The sequence below is a fragment of the Erinaceus europaeus genome, chromosome 2, assembly GCF_950295315.1.
Source record: "Erinaceus europaeus chromosome 2, mEriEur2.1, whole genome shotgun sequence".
Taxonomy (NCBI): Eukaryota; Metazoa; Chordata; class Mammalia; order Eulipotyphla; family Erinaceidae; genus Erinaceus; species Erinaceus europaeus.
The window spans coordinates 127,162,223-127,187,659 of record NC_080163.1 but is presented as its reverse complement, the minus strand read 5'-3'; positions in this window follow the sequence as shown (position 1 = coordinate 127,187,659).

Here is a 25,437-nt window from a genome sequence, read left to right as displayed (position 1 = left end):
GCTGTTTTGAGGATCCTGGATGAAGGGAAATACTTCCTACCACCACAGTCAAGGAAAGAGAAAAATGTGGTTTATGAATATCTATATGTAAACCAGTGTTAAAGGCATCAGAAAAGTAGTAGATTGGGTGGTCAGAATCTGATTGTGCCTCTATAATTTCCCAGTTTGGCATATGATGGGTATCTTTGAGATATAGGCCACTTAAAGTCATTAGTGGAAAGTGAGAAGCCAGCCCGGTAAAGTTAAGAGTTGTACAGACAAGCTGCTATCTCTGAGATGTGGTCCTCGAAATCTGTAGAGAATGATCACAGAAATTGAGGAGGTGGTTATGTTGAGTGAAGTGCATAAGGAGGTGAAAGGCAACTACTGAATGGTTTTGCTCATATATGAAATATAGAGAATTGAAATATACAAACTTACAAAAAAATAATGTCCCAGTCCTTTCATTCCTTTATTATGATATTCAACATACCGACTACATGTGATACATTATGCAAAGTTTCTAAGACTTTGTGAGAACTTTGGTGGCAGGTGTATATCCTTGCAATCTTATAATCTTACAAGCCACTATTAAATTAATAACACAAATTTTAAGAGGAAGTAGTGACCAGGCCTTCTCTCCAGTGATTAAGAAAGGGGGTCTGAGAACAGGTGGTGGTTTACCCCAAAAAGGGCATACATTAACATGTGGTTGGACCCATGCTCAAGCCCCTCCATGTACAAGGGGAAGCTTCAAGATCAGTAGGGCATTGCTGCAGGTCTCTCTTTCTGTCTGTCTCACATGCAGTCTCTATCTTTATCTTGTCACTCACCCTGTATCTAAAGGAAAGAAAAAAAAGTATGGCTGGGAATGATGGAGTAGGCACTGAGCTCCAGCAATAACCGAGACAGAGAGTGAGAGAGCGAGAGAGCGAGAAAGGGGGGGGGGGAAGGGAGGGAGAGAGGGAGGGAGAGAGAGAGAGAGGAAAGAGGGGGAGAGAACAAAATGAATGAATGGATGAATAAATGAGTGAGTAAATAAATAAATGGAAAAGAGAAGGAAGGAAGGATGAATAAATGTGTTAGGCTTTTTTGAGTAAAACCTCAGTAATGTTCAAATTCAAGGTCTATCTCAATGGGGCTAATGTTTTCCTAGGACCTGGTAAAGTGGTTTCTGAAATATATTAAGGGACCAGTCCTGTTTAGGGAAGTGATTAAAATATCAATAGCTGTTTTCTCTGTTCTGACTAGACTCACTCCAACAGAAAAGTTACACATGTAGCATGGGCCAGTCAGAAAGGAGGTTATAAATTCTCTCCCTGATTTCATGTAATATGACAAAGATGGAATAGACCAGTCTTCCCATTCCTTTATTATGGTACCCAAAATCTATTACATACCACCTACATGTAATATATTGTCCACATTACTGGAGACACAGAGGTGAACATTACAACCCCTTACATTGAAATTCATTCTATAGAAAATAAATGGTTATCCGACAGAGTGAAAAATGCTAAAGCAGATTCACTTCTTCGGAATCCAGTCTGGGAAAATGTGGGAAAAATTCTTTTAAGACATCCTGCTTAAACTCAGATGAGAAGGATGGGTAAGATGGAGCAGTAAAAAGAGTAGTATATTTACACTTATGGGAGGAAGAATGTCTTTTCTCAGAGAGTAAAAGGGAAGTCCTTCAGTGAGGCTGGATCATGACCTGCTAGATGTCTGAAGAAGTTATATATATATATATCTTCATATATTTGGACTTCCAAGAAGATATTCAATGCAGGTACACTATCTCATGCTCTGAGTTTCTTTCTGAACAGTGTGTGTGTGTGTGAGTGTGTGTGTGTTCTGATAACAAATCCATGTCATCTATGTTGAAGATGATCCTTAAATCAAATCAGGTATTATTTCTGAAAGTTAGTGGAAAGGATTCCTTAAAATTACAAAGAACTTACCTTACAAGGAGTAGAGACGTAAGTCAAAAGTCAAGAAAATCCCATGCTAACCAGGAGTCAATACTATGATTTTTTTTTTATGGGTATGGAAGTATATGCAGTTCAAAATGAAATTTCCTTATGTTATTAGAAGATCCTTAGTATGTACAGGCTAAATAACTGAATAAAAAAACTATTATAAGAATTATAAAAGAAGCAACTAGCAGCACAGCTATATACAAGATACTGAGTACTATACAGCAAACCCTAACAAAAGGACTTTTCAAAGTTAGCCCAATTACCAAATAATGTGATGATAACATTAACTATCCATTGTCTTTGAACCCTAAGACAGCAGGAACCTCACATCTCCACTATAGAACCTCAACTTCCCCCAGTCCTGGAACCTTTGGATAGGGCCCACTTTCCCACATGCCTCTCTCAATCTATATCAAATAATACTGCATCTGCTGATCGCAACCTAATCAACACAACGATTGATTGCTACCTCAACATGCTTCAGCTCAGACTGTGTCCAGAGACTTCAGGTGTGGAATGACAACCCTTCAGCTTCATTACTGGGTGAGATCTTTCCTTTCATAGTATTCTTTAATTCCATCCCAGGTGGTTCACTCTCTAACGAAGTCCCAAAACCTAGATATACACCAGTTTCTGTGAGAGAGAGCATATGTTCACACATATCCATAAACTACTGCAAAATATATACCTGAAAGCAGAAGTACACTAGAGTTTGCAGTGAGTACCCCCCTAACACTTCCTCTCCACTATTCCAAGCTTTGGGTCCATGATTGCTCAAGAATTTGTTTGGCTTCGTATGTTAACTCTCTTTTCAGTCACCAGGTTCCAGATGCCATCAGGATGCCGGCCAGGCTGCCCTGGACTGAAGACCCCACCAATATGTCCTGGAGCTCTGCTTCCCCAGAGATCCACCCTACTAGGGAAAGAGAGAGGCAGACTGGGAGTATGGACCAACCAGTCAATGCCCATGTTCAGCGGGGAAGCAATTACAGAAGCCAAACCTTCTACCTTCTGCAACCCACAAGGACCCTGGGTCCATGCTCCCAGAGGGATAGAGAATGGGAAAGCTATCAGGGGAGGGGGTGGGATATGGAGATTGGGTGGTGGGAATTGTGTGGAGTGGTACCCCTCCTACCTTATGGATTTGTTAATTTATCCTTTCTTAAAGAAAAAAAAAGAATTATAAAATAGAAATCATACAGAGCTGTCACTATGTTCCTACCCATTGTTCAGTAAATAGTCCAGCTCTTACCATCATCGTTATTATTACTGTTATTGTTATTATTGACCAGAGAACCACTCATTTATGGCATATAGTGATGCCAGAAATTCAGGCTAGGACCTCAAAGCCTCAGGCAGTAGTCTTTTGCATAACCATTACACTGTTTCCCTGATAGTCCCTGTTAACAAAACTACAACTTCAGATTTCTTACTGGAAGTTTTCACTTCTGATTTTGGCCTTGCTTTTCTCAATGGCATTCCTTTATTTTAATATCAAAGGATGATAGTCTGTTCCACATCCCACACTTTCTTCATCAGTATCAAATAAAAGAAATACAAGTCTCCATGAAATTCCATCGTATTTATTACCGTTAAAGAGACCAATTGCTTTTTGAGAGTGTGCATAGAAACTAGAGAAAGAAAATAGCACCTCACTCACTTCATCAATATAGAATTTTTACTGTGTAGTCTATGTCCTTGTTTTTGTTCTGAATGTGTTAGATTAAAGGACAAGTCTGACTTAGGCCTTTGGACCAAAGAAACTAACCAAGAAGTTAGTTAGAACTGTGACCTTGTCTGCTCTTGCCATTATAACAAGAACTCAGTCCTAGATTTAGTGAAATCATAGAAAAGATTGTGTGTAAGAATCTAGGGAAGCCTCATACTAGTTACACTTGTTACTGAACCTAAAACAAACATAGTGATGCCTATTAAAATCCAAGTGTCAACTTGTCAGGGGGCTCTTGGAAATAAAGAAGTTACCATTGCTGACAAGTTTTATTTGGGCTTACAACACTTAACTTGTCAGAAAAGAATAGAAAAATTTACTCAATTTAAATCCCTTTTATGGCCTTCTGGTCTACCATTGTTCTATGACCTACCACAGACAGAAACAATCATTTTGTTTGTCAAATTTATGGTTGGCCATTGTGCAAGAGCCTCACATTACTCAGAAAAGATCTTTAGAAATGATTATGGTAAATCCTTTGTTATTGTTGGTTTTCTCTCCCCCCCACACACACTTTTTTTGTTTGTTTGTTTTGTATCTTCTTCAGTTATATACCCTATTTTTCAAGTTATATACCCTATTTTTCAAAACTGTCTTATTCTAAACAAGGTGAGCTGTTATGGATTTATAAAATGATGTATGACCTTGAGGTTTTTGAATTTTTTTTTTCTTTAACAGAAAGTATTATGAAATTTAGGTGTTGCCAGAAACTGCAAGAGACTTACTAGATTGTAGGGATCTCAGGTTTATCATCCTGATAACCTGAGAAAATATTCCATACAGTTAGAAAAAAAAAAATGTTTAACTTGTCTAAGGTCCTGCAAATAGTAAACAGTGGAGACAGAATTATGATCATTTTAAAATTTATTTTATTTTATTACTTTATAGTATAGAGAGTAATCAAGAAGAGAAGGGAATCAGGGAGGGAGGGAGGGAGAAAGAGAGAGATAGATAGAGATAGAGAGAGAGAGACAGAGACAGACAGACCTGCAGCACTGGTTCACTGCTCAGGAAGCTTCACCCCTGCAAGTGGGGAGTGAGGGTTGAATCCAGGTCCTTGCACATGGTAACATGTGTGCTGAACAGGGTGTACCACCTCTGCACCTCCAGTCCCTAACATTTTTTTTAAATTTTACACACTGAATTACCTTATTTTATATTTTTGAAAAATAATACCCTGGTGTTTTCTTTCCTAGACATTACTCTGAGTATTTTTTAAAAAAACATAATGGAGAATGCAATCAGAGAAAAGTCACAGCTGTGATCCAGGAGAAGGAGAAAGAACTTTTGTTCTTTCTCCTTTCATATGTTGAGAAGACACATTGTTGTATTAGAAATTAAATAATATCTGCTTATCAAAGAAAACCTTGCCCTCAACTTGGATCAACAACGGTAGAGAATGTTCCATCCTCCAAAGGGAGGATGGGCAGCATACTCTGTACTACACTCATGTGGAAGAGGGGTCAATATTAGGGCAGCTTGGAATGTTCCTACTCATGACCACAGAATGTGAGCTCAGATCTACAGGGATGCAGAGGTCACATAGGCTCCTAAGATGAATGTGGGCCCCAGATTATATCAAATCAATGGGGTTTCCAGTCAACAATATTTATACGCCTTTCCCATATTAGGGAGCTACTCTCTTCCCTGATCCAGCTTTCTGTTCCTTTTCCAGCCATGACATCATATCTTCAGACAATAACTTAGATCCACCTGCATATCAGATTTCAGGCTCAGGGAAAAAAACAAACAAACAAAACTAGTATAGCCAGAGGCCTTTTGGAATATAACTAAAATATGCCTATTAGCTATCTACAGAATGGAGAAACCCCCCCCCCCCCCAACTCTTCATCTGCACTATTCCAGCCTTTAGGTCCATGGTTGTTCAACAATTTGTTTGGCTTTATATGTTAACTCTCTTTTCAGCCACCAGGTTCCAGATGCTAGCATGATGCCTGCCAGACTTCCCTGGACAGATGACCCCATCAGTGTGCCCTGGAGCTCTGCTTCCCTAGTTCCCCACCCTACTAGGGAAAGAGAGAGGCAGTCTGGGAATGTAGATCCACCAGTCAACACCCATGTTCAGCAGGCAAGCAATTACAGAAGCCAGACATTCCACCTTCTGCATGCCACAATGACCTTGGGTCCATACTCCCAGAAGGATAAAGTATAGGAAAGCTATCAGGGGAGGGGATGGTATACGGAGAGGTGGTGGTGGGAATTGTGTGGAGTTGTACCCCTCTTATCCTATGGCTTTGTCAATGTTTCCTTTTTTAATTTTTATTATCTTTATTTATTTATTAGATAGAGACAGCCACAAATTGAGAGGGAAGTGGGTGATAAGGAGAGAGACCTGCAACACTGCTTCACCACTCATGAAGCTTCTCCTCTGCAGGTGGGGACCTGGGGCTTGAACCCAGGTCCTTGTGCACTATAACACATGTGCTTAACCAGGTGCACCACCACTTGGCTCCCCAATGCTTCCTTTTTATAAATAAGAAATTAAATTAAGGGAGTCGGGTGGTAGCTCAGGTGGCACAAAGCACAAGGACCAGTGTAAGGATCCCAGTTCAAACCCCAGGCTCCCCACCTGCAGGGGAGTAGCTTCACAAGTGGTGAAGCAGGTCTACAGGTATCTATCTTTCTCTCCCTCTCTCTGTCTTCCCTTCCTCTCTCCATTTTTGTCTGTCTTATCCAACAGAAATGACATTAATAATAACTACAGCAATAAAACAACAAGGGTAACAAAAGGGAATAAATAAATAAATATTAAAAATAAATTAAAAATGAAATATACCTGTTACCTTACAATCAGGTAAGATATTATTAAATCACTAATATAAATTAAAAGAAAAGAAAAGTAGCTTATAACAAAGTGGTTAGAAAGCTAGCCTGCAGAGACTTCCTTTGGTGGTGTAAAGTTAATATTCTTTATCTTAAAATATAAAATCAGTCAGTTTCACCAGAAACAACTTATCTAGTCAGAATTTAAGATATGGTTATTTGTAAATAGCATGGAATGGCATAAATCATGGTAAGGTCTTGTATGGAACCTCTGGGCCTTTGCTTGTTTTCCTTCATGTGTCTCTTAATCCATACCATTTGATACTGCATATGCTGATCTCAACCAAATCAATGCAATGAGGGCCATTTCTACATGTTTCACTTTGGAGGGTTGACATTCTAGGCCTGGTATTTCACAGAGACACCAGGCCTAGGATGTCAACTCTCTAGCTCCAATACTTGGGTGAGACCTTTCCTAGCTCATAAGACCACTAAGCTCCATATTGGGTGGCACACCTCCAGGAGGAGTTATAGAACCTAGATATAGATCAGGGCATATTAGATAGGACACACATGCATATGTATACATAAGTTAGGGGGTAAATGTGCAATAGTCTACAGTGACTCAGTAAGTGCAGCAAGCAAGTAGATAGACCTAAAAAAAGATACCACAAAGTACCAAATCAAATATTTTCTACTCAGACCTAGATCCCCTCCTCATCTACTTCCTATTTCACTTCCCTCCATCACTCTAACTCTTAACACTGTCAGATAAAGTAAGGACTATAAAAGATAACCCCATCATCATCTGGGGCCCTAGTCAGGGAATCCTAGGATTCCCACACAGATATGATGGGCGTAGACCTCTAACAGATCCCTCTCTCCACCATCACTAGTAATCTCCTTCAGGAACAACGTGAAAAGCCCTGTTGTGGGCCTCTATAGGAACTTGCCCTCAATGTAGAACAACAATCGTAGAAACTACCCCAACTCTCTGAATGGAGGCTGGGTCAACATATTCTGCCACTTGAGGAAGATTGGTCCTGAAATGAGTGCAGCCTAAAATGTTCCTAGCTATGACCATGGAATGTGAGTTCAAACTTTCAGGGATGCAGAGGTTGCACAGGCTCCTGTGTTAAGTAAGTATGGATAGACATGGGTCATAGGTAAGATTAATGGAGTTTACAGCTAGCTGTATTTATTTCCCCATATTTGGGAGCTACTCTCTACCCTGATCTAGCCTTCTAGTCCTGTTTCCAACTCTGACACCATCTTCCCACACAATACTTTCAGCCTACTTCCATGTTAACTATTGGGCTCTGGCAAAATTAGTAAAGTAATGGGCCCTTTGGAATATATCTAAAATAGACTTCCTAGCTTCTTCCAACATGAAGACCCAGAATCTCATCTGCTATATTCTTACCTTTAGTTTCTTGCTTACTAAACAATTTGTTCTGCTTTATATGTTAATGCTCTTCAGACACCAAATTACAGATGCTACCATAATGCCAACCTGATTTCCCTGAGGAGATAACGTCACTAATGTGTCCTGGAACCCCACCGTTCCAGAGCCCTAACCTACTAGGGAAAGGTAGAAATAGTCTGGGGTATGAATCAACCTATTAATGCTCCTATCTAGTGAAAAAGCAGTTACAGAAGCTGGACCTCCCACCTTCTACACTCCATAATGATCCTGGGTCCATATTCACAGAAGGATAAAGAATAGGGAAGCTTCTAGTGGAAGGGATGGGATGTGAAACTATGGTGGTGGGAATTGTATGGAATTGTACCCCTCTTATCCCACAATCTTGTCAATAATTACAGTATTAAATCACTAGTAAAATAAAAAGAAATTAAATACTATATACTCATCCAAAAAAAGATTATAACAGAGTTGTTAGGTAACCTGCAGAGACTTCTTTTGGTGGTGTAAAAGCTAGTATTCTATCTTAAAACATAACATCAATTAAGTCATAACACAGAAGGTAAACTTTCTTTCCAGGCATACCCAGAGACTACTGATTACTTATCTGAAGTAAGGAATTCTGCTAAAATAATTATGTCATGACATTCTGATAGACCCTGATCTCCCCCACATTCCCCTGTTCATTACAGACATATTCCCTAAGTCTTCTGTGGAAACATGAAGGGGTCCCTTTGAGTCTTCAAATTTTCCATTGCAAAATCTGGGTTCCTTCTGGGATCATTCATTGTTGAGGTTGGTGTGGACACTTTTCTACCAACAAGAATTGAAATAACTACATATTAATTATCTTTAATCACACAAGACTAGAAAATATAACACCTTTCAGATATTATATGCGTTAAGTACCAATGTGTAATTTGAAGCATAAATAATGAATATATTCTTTTTGAAACTCTTAACTGGCCCACTCTACTACCTAAGACAAACTGCTCCTTTGCTGTTTAAGAAATTAAATTTTACTATCTGTTCTAGAGATTGTAGGGTCCAAAGCATCATTCTTGCCCCAGAAGGCACTTGGCCTTAAGCAATTCATCAATAAAGCCACTAGTGAGAATTAAAGCTGTAATATAGTCAACATATTCAAACTTCTTCCTCCAATTAGAGAAGGAAAAATTTACAAAGTAATTGTCTAGATTTAGTCTTTCTTTAAATGAATTCTGACCTTTACTGTGTTAATATAATAGCTTTTATGAACAGACCTCCTCAACAAGCTTTAACAGAGACTTAGTACAACTTTACCTTTATTAAAACCCTTAGAACCACAGAGTGTAGATAAGTTGAATAAATAGTATAATCTTTTTTTGCAAGACTAGGGGTTCTGTACTTCACTTGTCCAACATTTGCTGGGATGTTTTGGGTGGATTCCAGCATGTCTCTTGCATGTTTGTTATACAGTAAGAGGATTGCCAGATCTGATTTCTAAGGCCCTTTTAAAGTTAACATACTATGACTTTATGGTGAAGTAGAGAAGAATCCCAAACTGTTTCCAACTATAATGGGAATGAAGCAAGTAAGAACTAAGGCAAGAGGTTACTGAGGTGGTAGAGAACTGGTGCTTGAAATTAGAGAGAGCTGTGTTCATGCTCTATCTCTGCCACTTCCAGATTATGTGATTTTCAAGTACCATACTCTGTCTCTTGAAACTTTCAGTTTTCTTTGTGAAAATCTTTAATAATATAACATCCTTTATAGAATAGAGGTGAGGATTGAGTGTGATAAATGTGCACTATATTGGTGCAATTCTGAGACAGAAAGAGTTCTCAACTACTGACTCTGAGGTTAAAAAAACTGGCACATACCTGTACATCCAATTCTTTTCCCCAAAGCTTTCTTCCTTGGTATGTTCATTCTTGTGTTCTCTTTTTGGTGGATCTTCAACTTTCTCTGATAAACCTCTCAGATCTCCCATCTCTCATCTGAAAGGGAGGAATGCAAGTACATTGCTAAAGGTTCAAAGCAGAGTTGTCTAAGTTACCTCTACAGATCATATAGGCTTGACAGCATTTGAGCTCTCCACACTCCCTTGTTCTTGAAAATTTCTAGGGGATTTGCTTATTTCATACATGTGATAGTCTCAAGCTGTGCTATTTCTCTTAGCATATATATATTCCCCAACCTATTCTACACAGATGATCATACCTATCCAACATGAAAAGTCTTTAACAGGTTCTCATTGATTTTATTTATCTATTAAGCAAAAATTCTTAACAGTCTTACTTAATTAAAATCTTAACAATTTCACATCTAAAATTGTAATTTTACTTTTTTTGAGTGATAAGCATTCTCATAATGCAAACCTGTGGTTACCTCTGTTCTGAGATCACTCACTGCTTTTGTTAAAGGGAAGTCTACTCATACTTTGATACTTATGTGAATAAAAAACAGAGCACTTTAAAAACAAACAAACAAATAAAAACATATCATGTTCCTTTGTATATTGTGACCATTGATACAATACTCTTAGTACTTGAAATATTAATCTTCTACATATATTCTTATATATATATATATCCCCACTCAATGCCCTGCTCAAAAAATTCTTCCTCCTTGATATTTACTTCTACTCCATCAATCCAAGAAGAGAACAGGACTTTTTGGTAGATGTATTCATAAGTAGTTTACACTATAAATTCTATTTAGAAATCATTGCAATCAAGAACTAACAGCCATTGCTGCAACCCATCATTTTATGTCTTTCCTTGCTTCCACTCCATGGAAACTCCAGATTCAGGCCATAACTGTTCTTCAACTACTATATTCACACTGTACAAGGCAGTAATTGGGAACCAAGTAGGGTTACACAAAAGTTAGTGAATGAATGACAGGCTACTTGAATGAAGACATACACATACAAAAATGAAAAAAAGTTTCATCCTGTATTGCAAGATGTGGAACTAGATACTCATAAATAATTTAAAAGTTAGTCATTTGATAGGAACAAAGTGATCCTGAGATCCTGAAAGGCTCCAGGATGTACAGTTGTTGAAATGTCACCTTTAAGATGTAAGTATTGATTTACAGTTTGCATTCTTGAGTACATAGGATTCTGTACTAGCAGGGGGAAAAAATCCAATTTCTGCATTTCGGTGAAGGAGAAGTCTAAGTCAGAGCTGGTATCATCTGTCTGTCAGAAGGTTAGTGTGTGTGTGTGTGTGTATGTGTGTATTTGTGCAAATTTGCATATGAATACACTCATTTATGAGTTTACATTGGCTTGTATTCTTGGTGATAAAAACACAAAACATTAAAACATTTTTGATCAGATATTTTTGCCTGAAGTTAGTTAAGTGGAATCACACATTTATAGTGTTGCATCTGTTTTTTTTCTGTTCAGCATAATGCTTTTGAAATTCATCCATATTATGGGATATATTTGTACTTTGATAGTCTTTTTTGTTGTGTAGTAATATGTTATATGTATGTATCATATTTATTCCAATGGACATTAGGGTTATTGGTAGAATTATACTATTAATGAAATTTCTAGAAATATGTGGTATAGGTATTTTTGTGAATAAATATAAATTTTCTTTTTTTCCCAGATAACCCTTTAAGATCAATATTAGCTCATGGACTATGTGTGTTCATATGTAGTTGAATTTATCTTCAAAATAATTTTACCATTTTTTACTCCCACTAGGCCCATATCAGCATTTGCTGTTGTCAATCTCATTTGTTATAGCCAACTGATGGTTATATAGTCTTAACTTTTGGTTTAAATAGTAAATATTTTTTCATGTTAATGTTAACAATTTGATGTTTTTCCTTCCTTAAATTAGTTTTTTCTGTCTCCAGAGTTATTACTGGGCTTGGTGCCTGCACAAGAAATCTGCCATTCCCAGAGACATTGTTTTTTAAAATGTTTTTTTCTTTTCTTTTTTAGATAGAAATAGAAAGAAATTGATAGAGACAAGAGAGACAGAGGCCAGGCAGTGGCACACTTGGTTATACACATTACAGTGTGCAAGGACCCAGGTTTAAGCCCTTGGTCCCCTCCTGCAGAGGGGAAGCTTCACAAGGGATGAAACAGTACTGCAGGTGTTTCTCTTTGTTTATTTCCTTCTCTACCTCCCTCACCCTTCTCAATTTTTCTGTCTTTACCTAATAAATTAATGAAGTATTAAAAAAAAGAGAAAAGGGAGACAAAAAGGGAGAGGAAAAGAGAGACACCTATAGCACCACTTCACTGCTCATGAAGCTTCCATTTTGCCGGTGAGGTCATGGCCTAGAACCCAGGTCCTGGCACATAATAGCATATGTGTTCTACCAAATACACCACCTACTGGTTCCACTTTGTTAAATTCTTATTTGAATACATTCTGCCTAGATTTAAACTGTGTCATTTATATTTTAGATATTGAGTTGTAGGCCTGTTTAACTATTCGTAATTTATAATATGAATCAATTTTCTCTAAATCTATAGCTTTCCTATTTACATTTAATTTATTAATTTTTTTTTTTATTTTATGAGAGAGAGAAACCAGAGCTCTGCTCTGGCATATGTGGTACCTGACACTCAACTAGGTGTCTCATATATACAAGTTTTTTTTTTTTAAGAATTAAAAAAAATTTATTTTCCCTTTTTATTGCCCTTGTTTTATTGTTGTTATAGTTATTATTGTTGTTGATGTCATTATTGTTGGTTAAGACAGAGAGAAATGGAAAGGGGGGCGAAGAAAGAGTGGGAGAGAAAGATCGACACCTATAGACCTGCTTTACAACTTGTGAAGTGACCCTCCTGCAGTGGGGAGCCCGGGGCTGGAACCGGGTTCCTTAAGCCAGTCCTTGCGCTTTGCACCACATATGCCTAACCTGCTGCGCTACTGCCTGACCTCCAGTATACAAGTCTTGTGCTAGAATCTAGTGAGCCTCCTCCATGACTTTCCTATTTACATTAATTAATTAATTAATTAATTAATTTATTTATTTATTGTCAACCTGGAGAGATCAGAAATTTTTACAAGGATGCAAATGAAAGCAGGTGATAAGAGCCCAAACGAAACCAATAATTATAAGAACAAAAGGATATAAGCCATGTAATAAGTAAATTCAGGGCAGATGTAGTAGTACTTGAACAGCAATAATGATGACAAATTTTAATTTATCATTTTTATTTTTGTGGAAACTTAAGATTTGGAGGAAGTCAGTGAAACAAGAAAGTGTGAAATAAGGAAATTGAAGGATAACACTATAGAACTTTTATGTCAAACTACAATTTTTATTCATTTGCAGGATTTGAAGTATTTGAGGGTGTTTATACTCCAGTGAATACTGAAATATTTTAATTAATATACATTTTAACACATAATTAGTATTTCCTTTCTAGAGGCTTTCTAGTTAATAAAGATTTTTAAAAAGCTTAAAAAAACAGAAATATTTAAAGAATGCTTGCTTTTTGCCTTGGAGCGCATTTTGAGGAAATTATTTCAGCTATAAAGACTAGAATGTCTGGGTCATGTCCTGTCATAGCGTTTTTCTAAACTTGTCTTATTTATTTGGCGTATAGAAGAGACATTATAGAGAACACTTAATTTCCAGGAGTTGTCTGAAACAAGGCAAGTAAAACTCCTAAAGAAAGAAATATATTCTTTTAAAATTGCTTTCTTTTCAGAAAACTGCATTAGAATACTGTAGAATTGTTTAGGGTGAATAACATCGTAAGAAAAAGATTCTCATAGGTTCATATACAGATGAATTGGCATTTTAGTTAAATTGGTCAAAGAGAACACATGTCTTTTGCAAACCAGTTTGCTTTATTATTGTTCTTAGAGAACACATTATTTTAAACAATTTTCCTGTAGTTAAAACTATAATTTCATGTTTTCAAATGGTTAGGTAGTTCAAATAGCACATACGTAGACAGAATAGTATGGGTGATGGGAGGCCAGTTTGTAGTATCAGAATACCTGGGTTTGTACCCACAACTTTTCTGTTCTATGACCTTGAGCTCACAGTTGCATTCAGTTTCTCTCTCTTTACTGTGACAAGGAATAATCACCCCTAATAATAGGGTGGTGACAATTAAGAGAGAGTATATATAAACCATTTAAGAATAGAATCTGACTGTATAAGATAAATTTAGTACCCACAATCATTATCATTATCTTATTTATAAAATTCTGAGTATAATCTGTCACATAACAAATGATTAGCAAAGCAGCTATTATCTTATTATCTTAAAGTATCTAAGGGAAAAATCCTCCCAACTTCACTCCAGAGATAATTAGAATAATCATATTGTGAACATGTATATATCCAGATATCTTAAACAGAAATGGTATCATTTATACTATATACATTTTTCGGTAACTAGCTCTTTCATTTAATCTGTAAAAGCACTAACTTATGCAAATATATCAACTGATTTTGACAAAGGTGTGAAAGCCATTCAGTGGAGGGAGAAGTTCTTTTCAATAGATGGTACTTAAACAATTGAGTACCTATGAACAACAACAATAAACAAAGCAAAAAATGAAAGAGAAAAAAATATTGACCCAAACTGCATACCATACATTCCACATAAAGAGTAGTTTTAAATTGGATCATGACAATAAATAGGAAATATAGAATTTTAGAAAATTAAGGAGAACTGAAGCATCTAGATTTCAAATTTGATATCAAAGATGATTCATAAAAGAAAAGCTGATACATAGTTTAGAACAAAAATTAAAGAATTTTGTGAAAGACTCCAAGTATAAAACATCTATATATATAATGTATCTAATAAAAGAATAGGTATTTGGAATATGTAAAGTATGCACAAAAGTCTATGGAAAAAAAAACTAAACAATTCAGTTGGAAAAATGGACAGAAGACATGCAAAGAACATTTAACTGAAGAGGATATACAGCTGACATATAAATACATGGGAGATGTTCAACATCATTGGCCATCAGGAACATTTGATTAAATTGACACATAATACCAAACACCTATCAGATAACCAAGATGAAGGAAAAATCAGATATTTCACTACTACTGAGAATGCTGAGAGAAATGGATCACAATTGCATTGCTGTGGGAATTAAAATGGGATAGTCACTTTGGAAAACAATTTGGCAACTTCCTATATAACTAAACATGTAAGGTATAACTAAACATGTACAGTCACTGCAGTCTTGGACCTTTATTCTATAATAATGAAAATATTTGTTCATCCAAAGACCCATCTGAGAATTTTCAGAGCAAAATTATTCATAATAGCTCCAAAGTGGTGCAATTTAGATGTCCTTGGACTTTCATAGGTCCTGTATTTAAAAAAAAGAAAGAAAAAGAAAACATATCTGATGAATTTTCCAACAACCCAGTATTTCCTCCTTTTAGTGTAGTCACTCTCTAGTCAATTGTTGATTGATCATCTTATATCTTCTTATATGAAAGTATTCCAGCAAGTCATTCAAGGCCAAGTAGCCTAAATGCAATAGACAGAAATGGTAGTGATGAAATTGGTTTAAAGAACTGCAACCTGAGCATTGCTCTTGGCAAGTTCATTTATGAGGGACCTCTGCACATTCATTGGCAAAGGTAATTAAGCATGGAGATTAAGGCAGTTAGTACCTTCCTAAGGAAGGCCAGTCTGGCGGCCTTTACCAGGATAGTCAAGACCTGAGGAACTCCCATCTAGTTGGGAAATTCGAATAATTATCTCTTACTAGGGAGATGGTAATGACTGTCATGGAAGAAGGAGACCTCAATTTAAGCAAACAGCTGTTTTTCTATGACACCAGAAGGGTAAACAGGACTCAAGTTGATCCTTAGCGAACTGATCCATGGAAAGATAGTTTAGACAGATTCTCTCATTCAGCACAGTGAGAAAAACACTCAGCACCACTCCCTGGCTCTGTCCAGGTAATATACAGTGTCCAAGAAACCCACTTTTGTGAGGTGAAATAAAAGGACTCATCTCTACTGCCCTGAATTTCAGTCTTCTCTCTACACCACCAGTCTCAGGCTAGCTTTCTTCCTTATGGAGAGGCTATTAGGAGCCTGAGACTTAAAAGACTTTTTATTTTGTCTAGTGGGGAGTTCCTGGGTCCTAGTCTTTCCTAATTATCTGGTTCTTATCTAACGTACCCTATGGACAGTTTCCATGGGTACAGTGAGGTGGCTAAGCATTATCATTCTTCAGCTTTGCTCCTAGCCTTTGCAGTGGGAGGACTCCATTGCAGTACTGGAGGGCTGTGCAAACCCCTTTGCTGTTGATAGTCAGCTGTGATTTTCCATCAGCTGCATCTCATTATCCCATCAGGGCTCCCTCCTGCCTATCGATAAGAAGCAATGTGTAATCACTTGCAACTGATTGCAAATCACTGTACAGCCTGTGCGAGCCTTGGCCCATAACCATGTGGTCCCTGTTGCCAAATGATCCTCAAAGCTTTAGTGGCCCTACATTGCTTTCATAGTGGAGGCAGTGGTTGTTCCAGCACAATGGACATCCTTTCTAAAAAAAAAAAAAAACATAAAATGAATATATTGACAAGACCATAGGATAAGAGGGGTACAATTCCACAAAATTCCCTCTACCAGAACTCCATATCCCATTCCCTCCCTTGAAAGCTTTCCTATTCTTTATTCCTCTGGGAGTATGGACTCAGGATCATTATGGGGTGCAGAAGGTGGAAGGTTTGGCTTCTGTAATTGCTTCTCTGCTGAACATGGGCATTGACAGGTCGATCCATACTCCCAGCCTGAGTCTCTCTTTCCCTAGTGAGGCAGGGCTCTGGGGAGGCAGGGCTACAGGATATATTGGTATGGTCATCTGCCCAGAGAAGTCAGGCTGGTGTCATGGTAGCATTTGGGATCTGGTAGCTGAAAAAGAATTAAGATATAAAGCAGAACAAATTGTCGATTAATCATGAACCCAAAGGCAAGAATATTGCAGATGAAAATTTGGCATCTCCACTTTGGAAAAAAGCTAGCAGATCTATTTTAGGTATATTCCAAGGGGCCCATGACTTCACTAGTTTTTGCCTGAGCCTGACAGCTAATATGCAGGTGGAACCAAGGTATTGTCTGGGAAGATGGTGTCATAGTTGTAAAAAGGACTAGAAAGCTAGATCAGGGAAGAGAATAGCTCCCAAACGTGGGAAAAGTTCTTAAGTATTGTTAACTATAAACCCCATTGATTTGATCTGGGGCTCATATTCAGCACAGGAGCCTGTGTAACCTCTACATCCCTGTAGGTCTGAGCTTGCATTTTGTGGTCATGGCTAGGAACATTCTAGGCTGCACTAATTTCAGGACTCATCTTCCTTGAATGATAGAGTATGTTGGACACCCTCCCTTTGAGAATGGTAAAGTACCTACCACTGTTGATCCACATTGAGAGCAAAGTTCTATAGGGGCCCATGAAGGGGTTTATTATGTTTTTCCTGATGGAGATGACTGATGACAGTGGTGAGTGGGATCTGTTAGAGGTCTAGGCCCAAAATGTCTGTGTGGAAATCCCAAGACTCCCTGACTAGGGCCCCAGGTGATGGGGTGGCCTGGTAGTGACCAAAGAGCTATCATTAAAGTATGCCAGTCTCTTGAGTATATATGTTAAAGCAAAAGTACAAAATAGTTCACGGTGAGTCAATAAATACAGGAAGCAATTAAAAAGACCTAAAAAAGACTCCATGAAGTACCTAATCAAATAGTTTCTACTTAGACTTAGATACCCTCTCACCTATTTCCTATTTCACTTCCCTCATCACTCTCAAGGCTAACCTTGTCAAAGTGAGGACTACAAAAACTGGGAATCTTTTTTTTTTAATTTTTTAATCTTGGGGTAGACTGAGTGAGGATATGGGTTAAAAGGAGACATTGCTTAATTGCAAGCACCACAGTATTATAGTCAGGTTCAGAACAGCTTTTTTTTTTTTTTTTTTTTTTTGTGGAAGTATTTCAGAGACAGGAACACATGATAATGTCTTTCCCCTTTGTGGAGAGCTAGATAGGTTCTAGGATTCCAATACTGTTAATTTGGTGGGCGTAAGAATCATGTTTATTCTAACGGAAGCAATAGAACATCCTTGTTGTAGAACTCAGAAACTCAAGGCACTCAGATCCAACTCAAGTCTTAATACTGATCCAACTCAAGGCTAATATCTTCCTAATATCTGTTCATGCTCTCAGAATTTCCATGTGTTTTCATGGCAGTACTAAGCACTGAGTGATGTCTTAATCATTGAGTAAAATGCAAAATATTTAAGATTTACTGAATACCAGTTGTTGGTATTATTTATGTAAGTTGAAGTTGAGGAAAACATTCATTTCCTAGTATTGGGTGCTAGTACCCAAACCCTTCTCCTCCTTCTAGGTAAAGGAAAATGTACCCATAGCAGAAAAATTCCAACTTCAACAGTGTATATTTTATTGAAAATTATGACATAAAACTAATAAAGGGTAAATATATGTGGGAAAAGAGTTTGTATCTCCTCAAAGTACATTAGTAAAATAAGATCATAAGATTCATTATTGCTGCTGAGATTGTAATAAACATATGTGTATATATATAAATATGTATATTAGAATCACCTAAATAAATTTTTGAAAGTATGTCAATCACCAGTCAATCTCTACCTTAGATAAATTAAATCAACTATCTTAGAGGCACTAGCCCATCTCTCCCTCCCTTCCTTCCTGGTATTTCTTATCTCTACTATTCCACTACTCCTGGTAAATTGTTGTTGTTATTACTGTTTATCAAGGCACTGCTCCGCTGTGGCTTATGGTAATGCAGGGTATTGAACCAGGGACTTTGGAGCCTCAGCCCTGAGAGTCTTTTTGCATAAGCTATCTCCCATGCCCTCTGGTGATTTTTTTCTTGTTTTTTCATACTAAATGCTGAAACAGAGACAGAGAGGAGAGATATAACACTACTCTACCACACGTGAAATTTCCCCATGTACATGCTGCTCTCATGTGCTGGCCAAGAGATCAAACACAAGTCCTCCTACACAGTAAACTGTGTGCTCTACTAGGTGAGTTATCTCCTGTTCCCCTGTATCTTTTGTTTCAACATCCTGCTTCTTACTCCTTCCCCTATCCCTTTACTTCCAGGAACTCTTAATGTTTGTCTGGGGTTAGGACTATGATAAGGAAGTTCCAGTTGTACTATGATTATAAAAATGTTCTTTTCCTTTTAAAAAGTAGCACATTTCTTTTAAAGGACAATGACTTTTTAATTGTTATTAATTTATTTATAAAATAAAAATATTGACAAGACCATAGGATAAGAGGGATACAATTTCATACAGTATCCACCACCAGAGTTCAGTATCCCATCCCCTCCCTTGAAAGCTTTCCTATTCTTTATCTCTCTGGGAGTATGGACCCAGGATCACTATAGAGTACAGAGTGTAGAAGATCTGGCTTCTGTAATTGCTCCCCCACTGGACATGGACACTGGAGGGTCGATGCATACTCCCAGCCTGTCTTTCTCTTTCCCTAGTGAGGCGGGGCTTCTGGAGAGGCGAGGTTCTAGGAAAACATTGTTGAGATCCTCTGTCCAGGGAAGTCAGGTTGGCATCATGGTAGTATCTGAAACTTGTTGGCTAAAAAAGTACTAAGATATAAATCAGAACAAATTGTTTGTTTATTTTTATTTATTTATTTTGCCTCCAGGGTTTGCTGGGGCTTAGTGCCTGCACTGTGAATTCACTGTTCCTGTAGGTCGTTCTTTGCCATTTTTGTTGCCCTTGTTGTCGCTATTACTGTAATTGTTCTTATTTCTGTTGTTGGCTAGGATAGAGAGAAATAGAGGAGGGGGAAGACAGAGGGAGAAACACACCTGCAGAACAGCTTCACCATCTGTGAAGCAAGCCTCCTGCAGGCGAGGAGCTGGGGCTCCAACCAGGATCTTTGAGCTGGTCCTGAGCTTCATGCCATGTGCACTCAACATGCTGTACTACTGCAACAAATAGTTTATTAGACAGGAACCTAAAGGCAAGAATATGGCAGGTGGGTTTTGGGGTCTCCATTTTGAGAAAAGCTAGTAAGTCTATTTTAGGTATATTCCAAGGGCCCATGACTTTACTAATTTTTGCCTGAGCACAACAGCTAACATGCAGGGGGACCAAAGGTATTGTCTGGGGAGATGGTGTCAGACTTGGAAACAGGAAATAGAAATAGGACTAGAAAGCTAGATCAGGGCAGAGAGTAGCTCCCAAATATGGGAAAAGTATATAAGTATCATTTTATGGTGTCTTTTTTCTTAGGTCTTACTACTTGCTTGCTGTTTTGGGTGACTGCAAACTATTGTGTACTTTTGCTTTAAGGTGTATATATTTCCCCTAACTTATAGTTACATGTGCACATGTGTTCTGTCTCATGGGCCCTAATCTATATCTAGGTTCTGTGGTTTTGCTAGGAGGTGCACCACTTGATATGGAATTGGGGAGTCCTTTGAGAGAACAATAATTCTTATCTTTCTCTTCTCTCTCCTCCTTTTTTTTTCTTTCTATTCTCCTTTCTTCTCTCTGAAAGACACATTGAGTAGCAATGCTGGAAGCTTTCTTCATCTCTTCCTTAATAGGAGAGAAGCCTGAGGTGAATGCTTCCTGACTTTATTCTTCCCGAATGTCCTTTTTGAGGTGCTCAGTTCCTTGGGAGCTGAAGTGCTCCCAAGAGTGAGGACAATGAGTGAACAGTCTATAATTACCCTTATTATTCTCATCAAGAATTCCCAGTAGAATCACAGGCAGAGTCATAGGCATGCCCAGACCTCTCTGCAGGCATCCAGAAAGCTTCAGGAGAAAGTGGAACCTACAGAACTAGCAGGGAGAGAGCTGTGGATGCGAGGGGTGGGGGTGTAGGTGGGTGCTATCTGTTAAGGTGATGGGTTTCTAGGTGTCAGGAAGTGACCATGCATCTTGGCCACATATGACATATGACAAATCTGTTTTCTCCCATTGCTACAAGTCTTTCAACAGACCTAGAATAGGAAGGAGAGTGTTAACTCTCTTGCAGTCTTTTTTGAAAATTTAAATAATTGTGTATTGTCACCACCATATAACCTGCTGACAAGACAGACCTGAGTTTTGGGAAGAACACCACCTCAACAGACTTTTGGCAGCAAGATTATGTAAAGGAGGTGAGATCAGGATTTGTTGAGAATAAAAATTTGATTGAAAGAGGTTATTTTAATGTGGAGACTTGAGTAGAACTAAGGATCACATATAGCAGTAGCCATCTAGTTTGGGGGTGGGTGGAGGATAAGTTAAACATCCTTAGAGCATGGATCCTCTATTGACACTTTGGTCATTGGGGAGTTCCTGCTACAAATAGACCTTATGTGGATAAGTCTCTGTATAGTGAAAGCATTAGTGAAAAATATGGCATTGTAATATGATAATGCAGTACAGTCAGCCTTTTTTGGGCTGGGGAGTTTCAGTCCTCTGTGGTCAAACTATGTGAAGGAGAAGGTAGCTTCATTTCTCATGTTTGTTTGTTTGTCTATTTATTGTTGTTCTATTATAATGAGGAAGGATTTTCATTCACATTCTAATCTCCCACAATTGCTGTGCATCTTCTAAAAAACTAATTGTGTTTTGGAGATATTGCAAAAATTGGGGTGAACCATGTTTCCTTTCTGGTTTTGTCACTCAGGAAGTTTAGAGTCAATCCCACCCCTTTACCACAGGCCTGGCGCCATGTTGTTTGCACTGATCATGGTCCGAAGTGATTTTTTTTTCTTAGTGATAAAGGTCCTGTATGAAATGAAGAATGAAATTCTATGGTGGTCTGTTTCTACCCAGTCTTACTGGGAGGAAAGTACTAGTCACCTGGGAAAAAGTGCCATCTTTGTGACTTTCAGGTTGCTTGAAGTTTAATAGAAAATTCCAGAGAGCATCAGGCAGACAAAAACATCTCCATTTCTCCATAAGGTATTCCTGTCATACTTATTTTTCTACTGTATGCATTTCTCTTGGCATGTACTTGAACAATTAGACTTTATTCCTTTCACAATTTCAATTGAAATAACATGCTTAAAAATAATTGTATTTGTAATATTATGAAGTATGTCAAGTGCATAAAAATGCAGAGGATAATATAACTTGAACAGTGTAGTCATCATTCAGGTTTGTTAAAATTTAGGTTTTATTTGGACATACTCTTAATTTGTTCCCTTAAATAATGCATCATTACAAAGACAGTTGAAATTCATCATCTCTCCTCCATTCTATATATCTTGCTCTCTTGCCAGAAGTAACTAATTACTCTGAATTTAACTGATCATAATCCTACCTCATTTTACTAAACATTAAAAAGCATGTGAGCAATATTATGCTATTATATCTGTATTTTAATCTTTATGTAAACCACTTTTGCAATCTTTTTCACTACGTATCTTTTGGAGATTAATTCATTTTGATAGAGGTATTCCTAGTTGCCTTATTTTATTCACTGAGGAGTTTCTTACTGTATGAATTTACTATGATTCATTTAATCCATTCTATTTTTGATGTACATGTATTGTAGGTGTCTTCTCACTTTTAACTATTAAATATTCTAATTAATAGCATTAAACATTCCTTGCATATCATATACACAGAAGGATGTGCAGAGACTTCTCTGAAGCTTGTTTCTAGAATTATGGCATCTTACTGGTGTTCAGCTTCATTTTAACTAGATTTTCCAAAGCTGTTCTTAGAGACATTTGTAAAGGGTATGCTCATATAAGGAATGTGAGTATAAAGATCTCCTTTATTGCATATTTTTTGCCAGCACTTATTGTTGTTTGTTAGACTTTTGTTTCTCTTATGAATGTGAAATGCTAGTACTAATTTAGTTAGAACTTTCTTTACTACTAATGAGGCTGAGCATCTTTTCATTGACTTATTAGTAATTGAATATTTCTAAGCTATATCTTTTCTATTCATTTATTTTGATCATTTTATTGGTGCCTTTACAGTTTTCCTATTGGTAGTAAGATTTTATATACACCAACCCTTTAATAGTTATAATTATGTTGCTAATATGTTCTATGAAACTTTTGGCTTTTTTATAGTGTCATTTGTTTTATAACTTGTAGGTTTTTATAAATCAAAACTTATTAATATTCTAATGTCAAGATACCTTCTAGTTTGAATCATGTTTGAGAAGTCTTTTCCTATCACAAGGTATTCAGGTAGGCTCTTATATTTTGCTAAAATTCTTAAATTTTGTTTCTTATATGTAGGCCTTACTAAATATAGATAGATTTCATGTGTTTGGAATGAGAAGGGTATCTAATTTATTTATCTTCTTTTGGAAAATCAGTAGTACCAGAGCTATTAATTATATAGTGTATTCCTCCATGTCCCACTGATTTCTATGCCTTTATATTCTCTGCCAAGTTTTCATAAATAATTGGTTCTATTTTAGAGATTTTTACTCAATTTCACTAGTCTACTTTTCAGTCCCTATGACACTTACAAAATCACTATTGATTTATAATATTACCTGAGGCCTAATAAGTTCCTTACCGTGTTCTATTTATTTGAAATAGTTTTGGTTATTTCTCCTGCTTCCACCTCCCATGTAAAATTTTGATAGTATCTTATCAAGTTTTTGTTGAGATTTTTATTGTAATTTTTCGAATTAAGGTGAACTGGTAAGAATTATTAAGTGGGAATCTGCTCACCATGATCATACGCTCTATGTTTGTACACAGAGATTTTGTTTGTTTTTTAATATTTCACTTACTTTAATGAAAGAGATTCAGTGAGAAAGATATAGAGAGAGAGAGACAGAGAAACAGACTAGAGCACTGCTCAGTTCTGGCTTATTGTGGTGCTATGCTTGAATTTGGGACCTAAGGGCCTCAGGCATGAAGGTCTTGTATAACCAACTCTGTTTTTCTTTTATGATCAATAACAACATTTTCTTAGAGCTGTGCATATTTGTATTTGTAATTACATACATTTTTGTTAGATTTTTCTCTATTACTTAGTTGTCATGGTAAATCATACCACTTAATTCATTTTGTAATTATGTGTCATTAGTGAATAAGAACACAATAGGTTTCTGTGTACTGGATTTGTATAGAGCAAGTTGGATGAACTTTCCTATTATCTGAAATGCTTTAGATATAAGTGGTATAAGCTGTGTTACAATGTCAGTAACATTGGATGGGGAAATTTTGGATGATTTTATTTCTACATTTTAATGCTTTTATATACTTTAATGTTTATACAATAGGTATTATATCCTTAATCACTGAGGGGAAAACTGGTAAGTGAATAATAATCATCATCATTTTATTAATACCTATATTTGTCTAGAAATATTAAAATTTTTATAAATATAATGTAATTCTGGCAATAACCTTGTATAGAAGGTATTGCTCAACATATTTGAAGCAGGGAAACAGGTACAGAACACTTGAGCTATACACTAAGTAGTTGATCTAGGTCTGATCATACTGTGATGTGTGTATAATATAATATAATATAATATAATATAATATAATATAATATAAATTACTATGGTATTTTCTGGAAAAGCTCAGAGGACACATAAAATAAAGTGTATAATACTGTGTTGTTGGAATAGCATGACATATTTTTCTGTGATTTCCTATACAAAAGTTCATGACTTTTCCAACAACCTCATATATAAAATTATCAGGATAGGGGGTTGGGCAGTAGTGCACCAGGTTAGTGCCAGCAGTGAGACCCAGTGACTGGAGACAAATAAAAATACAATAATCAGGTTATCTTCTTTATTTTTTAAATGTAAAGTGTTTGTATTACAATATTTTATATGCTTATAAATTATTTTAAAATAATAAGTTCATAAGTAAGAAAAACTTGTGGTAATTTTTCTTTACTAAATTCATTCTGTTGAGGAGTCAGCGGACTAATTTGCCATTGACTAGGTTATTTGCTTTTCTTATGGCCTCAGTCTTATAAATTCTAGAAAAGCCAACTGTTTATGATCTCTTGGTGGGGTTATAGTTCCAGTGAGACATGCAGTGGAAGATGAGAAATCAAGCATGGCAGTCAGCTACCTGAACTCAGGAGTCTGTAAAATGAAAAGAACAGAAGATGAATGATAAATAGGAAGGTCAGTTTTTACTATACATTTCTCAGCCAGCAGTGGCTCCTTATTAAGTAAAACAAGACCAAGATCTAGCCATCTTAGTTAAAAGAGGGAAGGTAATGCCTGTGGGTAAAGTTTTGTCTTTGTCTTCATATTCTCTAAAGCTTATTCATAAATACTTTAAAAATATTTTAAAATCACAATTGCACTACAACAGAGACCAGGGAGTTTGGTATAATTTAAAGTAACTTATTGCCTTTGTCAATCTTTCTCTAGTGCATTAATGATCATCCAAATGTTAAACTACAACTATGAGTAATTGCATCCAAGTCACAAGTCAGGCTCTTTAACTAGATAATACCTGTGAAATTTACCTCTCCATGGATCTTTAACAACCACTGTCACCAGGTACAAAAGCTCATGCTTGTCTTCTATAAGCCTTTATCTATTTTCTTTGTCCCTTTTCCTTTCCT